The 5936-nt window shown below is 53.8% G+C and overlaps 3 pseudogenes; all 3 read right to left on the reverse strand.

The window, feature by feature from the left end:
- Positions 1 to 3651: 3651 nt before the first annotated feature.
- Positions 3652 to 3768, reverse strand: LOC137309589 (U2 spliceosomal RNA; annotated as a pseudogene).
- A 993-nt stretch (positions 3769 to 4761) lies between these two features.
- LOC137309594 (U2 spliceosomal RNA) lies at positions 4762 to 4878 on the reverse strand (annotated as a pseudogene).
- A 961-nt stretch (positions 4879 to 5839) lies between these two features.
- LOC137309595 (U2 spliceosomal RNA) lies at positions 5840 to 5936 on the reverse strand (annotated as a pseudogene; the record flags this gene model as incomplete).

A 5936-nucleotide genomic window follows, 5' to 3' on the forward strand; every position in this document is an offset into this window, starting at 1 on the left:
GCCGGTGTTGAAAGCAGTCTCGAAGCACTGCCGTTCTCTCCTACTCTGGCCACATTTTTTGCCACCGTTTCTAATTGCAACAGTGGATGAGTTTAAAGAAGTTGCCGTTTTTTCCTTTCTTGCCAGGATTGCTTGACAGATTGGTAAATTTGCCAGTAGGCCACCAATCAGATGGGGGAGGGTTGTGTCTCAACGGACCTCCGTCAGTCAGTCTCAGTCACTAACGAACTGCCGTGGAAGGAAACCTCTTTGAGTAAAACTAGTGACGTGACGTGACGTGTCTCACAATGAGCGAGCGAGTGAGATTGCAACGGCCAATTGAGAAAGAGGTGAGGTGCTGACAATCAGCAGCTCGTGTTGAAACATTCATTCCACGGCAGGCAAGACCAATCAAAAAAAATACTGCAGATGCTGGCTCGGCTCGGCTGGCTGGCTGGCTGGCTGGCTGGCTGGCTGGCTGGAAATGGGAAATAAAAACACAAGGCGTGTTAAAGGCTGGTTAAACTGTCGAAAGAAACAAGGCGTTAATGTTTCAGAAGCGCCTATTGAAAGACGTCTCTCAAGCTGCTCCCTGACTGGGCCCTGTCCGTTGTCATGTTAATCGCTGGTTAAACTGTCGGAAGAAACAAGGCGTTAATGTTTCAGAAGCGCCTATTGAAAGGTGTCTCTCAAGCTGCTCCCTGACTGGGCCCTGTCCGTTGTCATGTTAATCCCAGGGCGGGGGCGGGACTGCTTTGACCGGGAGACCTGTTTTCTGGGACGCAGGTGTGACATTCCAGGGAGGCACCTACTTTGTGCTGATTCGAAACGACCACGACAACGGCAACTTGCAGTTCTATATTACAACAACAACAACGCGCGTGTGGTAGTTGGGAGGGGCTGCGTTCGCGCTCTCCCCCCTGCATTGAAACTCAAAGTTCGATTTTCAATCCCATAGTCCACCAATCGGATGGGAGACGGTGTGTGTGTGTGTGTGTGTGTGTCAGTGTCAGTGTCAGTCTCTCTCTCTCTCTCTCTCTCTCTCACTCTTACTCAGAGCTGCTGTGGAAGGAAACCTTTTTAAAAAGAACTTGCATATTGAAAAAAAGATGTGTCTCAAGCTGCCGGGCCCTGTCCATTGTCACGTTAATGGCAGGACGGGGCAGGACTGCTTTGACCAGGAGACCTGTTTTCTGGGACGCAGGTGTGAGATTCCAGGGGACCTGCTTTGTGCTGATTTCCCTGCCTCCCTCCCTCCTCCCCAGGACTTCCTTCTGAACACCTTTGTCGTTTCAGCGAGGGCCAAAAGCCTGCCTGTGAAAGGGAAGGATCAGCCGGTCAGCCCCCTGCTGGTCGCTGCTGCCAGTGCAGCAGGCGTGCGTGTGTCCTCGGCCTCGTGTCCAGGTCCCTCAGGGACTTGAGGCAGCTCTCCCCGGTGGTCTCGTGGTCAGGACCGGGCTTCGAATCCCAGTCGGGGGGGGATGACTTTCTGCTGCAGATTAATTGGCATGAAGGAAAGTCTCCCCTCCTGAGCGTAAAGCTCCACCCTCACCACCACCACCACCGCCTTTTCCTCCCCTTGACAAACGGACAGACAGACAGACAGACAGACAGTCAGTCCAGTTCGGGAGCGCAGCTTTCATTAAGCAATGGCATTTGTGACAACTCATCGTCTGACAGGTTGATGATTTCCCCACACGCCTCCTGCCGAATAAAAGGCTCACCCTCCCGGACACTACCCCCAGAATCACCCACCCCCCCCCCCCGGGGTGAATATTAAGCCCGAGAACACCGACTGTAACCAACCGCAGTGAAAAGTTGAAGTGGCAACTCATTAACCAGATTTATTTTGGGCAACTCATTAACCAGATTTTTTGTTCATTTGGTTTATGAGTTGCCAAGTGTAAATCTGGTTAATGAGTTGCCACTTCAACTTTTCACTGCGGTTGGTTACAGTCGGTGTTCTCGGGCTTAATATTCACCCCAGGGGGGGTGTATAGCGGGCGATGGCCGGTGTGGAGTGCGTTTTTTGGGGGTTGATTTTCACTTTGCCTCGCTGGTGGAATTTGTGGGAGGCAGGCAAGGGGATTGGTGTGGGCTGGTGGGCGGCAAGGGAGATGCTTGCTTCGGGGTGTTATCCTCACTTTGGTCCGCTGGTGAGAGTAGGCAGCGGCAGGCTGGCAGGCAGGCAGGCAAGTGTGATGTAGTGTGGGGTGCAGTGCAGTGCAGTGCAGTGCTGCCCTGTCGTTTATGAAAGGTTGTAATGACACTGCTTTGCAGCTGACCATGTCCACTGATTTGTGACGCCCGTATGGAGGCTGATATCTCAGGAGGGCCGAGGCCGATTTCCTCCGGGGACGGCTCGTCGCGTGCGGCAGGACGAGGCGCAGCGGACGGTACCGAGCGCTCGGAGGTGCGGCGCTGCCCGCCGGAGGTACAGCGAAAGGCTGCAAACCGCTTTCCGCCTGCTAACTCGGCGGCCGTCAGACCGACCGACTCCGCTTTACCACCGGAGCTAGAGTCGGGCAAGGGGCACCGAAGGGTACCGGAAGGATCGCGTTCGCACGACGGGAAGTCGACTAGCGGGCCGCCGAAAGCGAGCCGGGGGCCCCCGGTTTTTCTGTCCCACCTGGAGACTGATATCTCAGGAAGGCCGAGGCCGATTTCCTCCGGGGACGGCTCGTCGCGTGCGGCAGGACGAGGCGCAGCGGACGGTACCGAGCGCTCGGAGGTGCGGCGCTGCCCGCCGGAGGTACAGCGAAAGTCTGCGAACCGCTTTCCGCCTCCTCTCACCGCACGGCTCTCCTTTTCACCCACTGGCGGATTTTCACCCTCCGACTGCTCGCTACCGTCCGCTGCGCCTGGTCCGGGCCCTGTCCATTGTCATGTTAATGGCAGGGCGGGGCAGGACTGCTTTCACCAGGAACCCGGTTTTCTGGGTCAGAGGTTCCAGGGGACCTGTTTTGTGCGGACTTCCCTGTGTCCGTCCCTCCATGCCTTCCCCCCAGGACTTCCTTCTGAACACCTTTGTCGTTTGAGCGAGGGCCAAAAGCCTGCCTGTGAAAGGGAAGGATCAGCCGGTCAGCCCCCTGTTGGTCGCTGCTGCCAGTGCAGCAGGCGTGCGTGTGTCCTCGGCCTCGTGTCCAGGTCCCTCAGGGACTTGAGGCAACTCTCCCCGGTGGTCTCGTGGTCAGGACCGGGCTTCGAATCCCGGTCGGGGGGGGGATGACTTTCTGCTGCAGATTAATTGGCACCTCTGAAAGAAAGTCTCCCCTCCTGAGCGTAAAGCTCCACCCTCACCACCACCACCGCCACCTTTTCCTCCCCTTGACAAACAGACAGACAGACAGACAGGCAGACAGTCAGTACAGTTCGGGAGCGCAGCTTTCATTTGGAAGCAGACCCTGCTTGTTTAAAGTCAACGACGCCAAGTTATTTTGCACTTTGAATTATATCGCTCCGTGCGAGCGGCACTCAGCCTTGGAGAAGAAAAAAATACCACTGAGCTGAGAAAGTTCTTTTTAAAAAGGTTTCCTTCCACAGCAGCTCTGAGTGAGAGAGAGAGAGAGATATCAGCTTTATTCTCAGTAATAATACACACACACACACACACACACACACACACAGAGACACTGGGAAAGAGCTGATTTTCCTTTTGAATATCTCCCCACGGGGAGCTGCACCGTTCCCAGAAACACTGCAATACTGGGTCGATGCGTGGAGTGGACGGAGCAAGCCCCTATTCCATCTCCCTGTTCTAAAAATCAATTAAAAATAATAATAAATAATATGTGTGTGTGTGTGTGTGTGTGTGTGTGTGTGTGTGTGTCGGTGTCAGTATCAGTCAGTGAGTCAGTGTCTCTCTCTCTCTCTCTCTCTCTCTCTCACTCAGAGCTGCTGTGGAAGGAAACTTTTTTAAAAAGAACTTGCATATTGAAAGAAAGATGTGTCTCAAGCTGCCGGGCCCTGTCCATTGTCATGTCAATGGCAGGACTGCTTTCACCAGGAACCCGTTTTTCTGGGTCAGAGGTTCCAGGGGACCTGTTTTGTGCGGACTTCCCTGTGTCCGTCCCTCCCTGCCTGCCTTCCCCCCAGCACTTCCTTCTGAACACCTTTGTCGTTTGAGCGAGGGCCAAAAGCCTGCCTGTGAAAGGGAAGGATCAGCCGGTCAGCCCCCTGTTGGTCGCTGCTGCCAGTGCAGCAGGCGTGCGTGTGTCCTCGGCCTCGTGTCCAGGTCCCTCAGGGACTTGAGGCAACTCTCCCCGGTGGTCTCGTGGTCAGGACCGGGCTTCGAATCCCGGTCGGGGGGGATGGCTTTCTGCTGCAGATTAATTGGCACCTCTGAAAGAAAGTCTCCCCTCCTGAGCGTAAAGCTCCACCCTCACCACCACCGCCGCCTTTTCCACCCCTTGACAAACAGACAGACAGACAGACAGACAGTCAGTCAGTCAGTCCAGTTCGGGAGCGCAGCTTTCATTTGGAAGCAGACCCTGCTTGTTTAAAGTCAACGACGCCAAGTTATTTTGCACTTTGAATTATATCGCTACGTGCGAGCGGCACTCAGCCTTGGAGAAGAAAAAAATACCACTGAGCTGAGAAAGGTCTTTTTAAAACGGTTTCCTTCCACAGCAGCTCTGAGTGAGAGAGAGAGAGAGAGAGAGAGAGAGAGAGAGAGATATCAGCTTTATTCTCAGTAATAATACACACACACACACACACACACACACACACACACAGAGACACTGGGAAAGAGCTGTTTTTCCTTTTGAATATCTCCCCACGGGGAGCTGCACCGTTCCCAGAAACACTGCAATACTGGGTCGATGCGTAGAGTGGACAGAGCAAGCCCCTAGTCCATCTCCCTGTTCCAAAAATTAATTAAAAATAATAATAAATAATATGTGTGTGTGTGTGTGTGTGTGTGTGTGTGTGTGTGTGTGTGTGTCGGTGTCAGTATCAGTCAGCGAGTCAGTGTCTCTCTCTCTCTCTCTCTCACTCAGAGCTGCTGTGGAAGGAAACTTTTTTAAAAAGAACTTGCTTATTGAAAGAAAGATGTGTCTCAAGCTGCCGGGCCCTGTCCATTCTCCTGTCAATGGCAGGACTGCTTTCACCAGGAACCCGGTTTTCTGGGTCAGAGGTTCCAGGGGACCTGTTTTGTGCGGACTTCCCTGTGTCCGTCCCTCCCTGCCTGCCTTCCCCCCAGCACTTCCTTCTGAACACCTTTGTCGTTTGAGCGAGGGCCAAAAGCCTGCCTGTGAAAGGGAAGGATCAGCCGGTCAGCCCCCTGTTGGTCGCTGCTGCCAGTGCAGCAGGCGTGCGTGTGTATTCGGCCTCGTGTCCAGGTCCCTCAGGGACTTGAGGCAACTCTCCCCGGTGGTCTCGTGGTCAGGACCGGGCTTCGAATCCCGGTCGGGGGGGATGACTTTCTGCTGCAGATTAATTGGCACCTCTGAAAGAAAGTCTCCCCTCCTGTGCGTAATGCTCCACCCTCACCACCACCGCCGCCTTTTCCACCCCTTGACAAACAGACAGACAGACAGACAGTCAGTCCAGTTCGGGAGCGCAGCTTTCATTTGGAAGCAGACCCTGCTTGTTTCAAGTCAACGACGCCAAGTTATTTTGCACTTTGAATTATATCGCTCCGTGCGAGCGGCACTCAGCCTTGGAGAAGAAAAAAATACCACTGAGCTGAGAAAGTTCTTTTTAAAACGGTTTCCTTCCACAGCAGCTCTGAGTGTAAGAGAGAGAGAGAGAGAGAGAGATATCAGCTTTATTCTCAGTAATAAAACACACACACACACACACACACACACAGAGACACTGGGAAAGAGCTGTTTTTCCTTTTGAATATCTCCCCACAGGGAGCTGCACCGTTCCCAGAGACACTGCAATACTGGGTCGATGCGTGGAGTGGACGGAGCAAGCCCCTAGTCCATCTCCCTGTTCCAAAAATCAAT

This window comes from Heptranchias perlo, unplaced genomic scaffold (genome assembly GCF_035084215.1).
Source record: "Heptranchias perlo isolate sHepPer1 unplaced genomic scaffold, sHepPer1.hap1 HAP1_SCAFFOLD_1707, whole genome shotgun sequence".
Lineage (NCBI taxonomy): Eukaryota > Metazoa > Chordata > Chondrichthyes > Hexanchiformes > Hexanchidae > Heptranchias > Heptranchias perlo.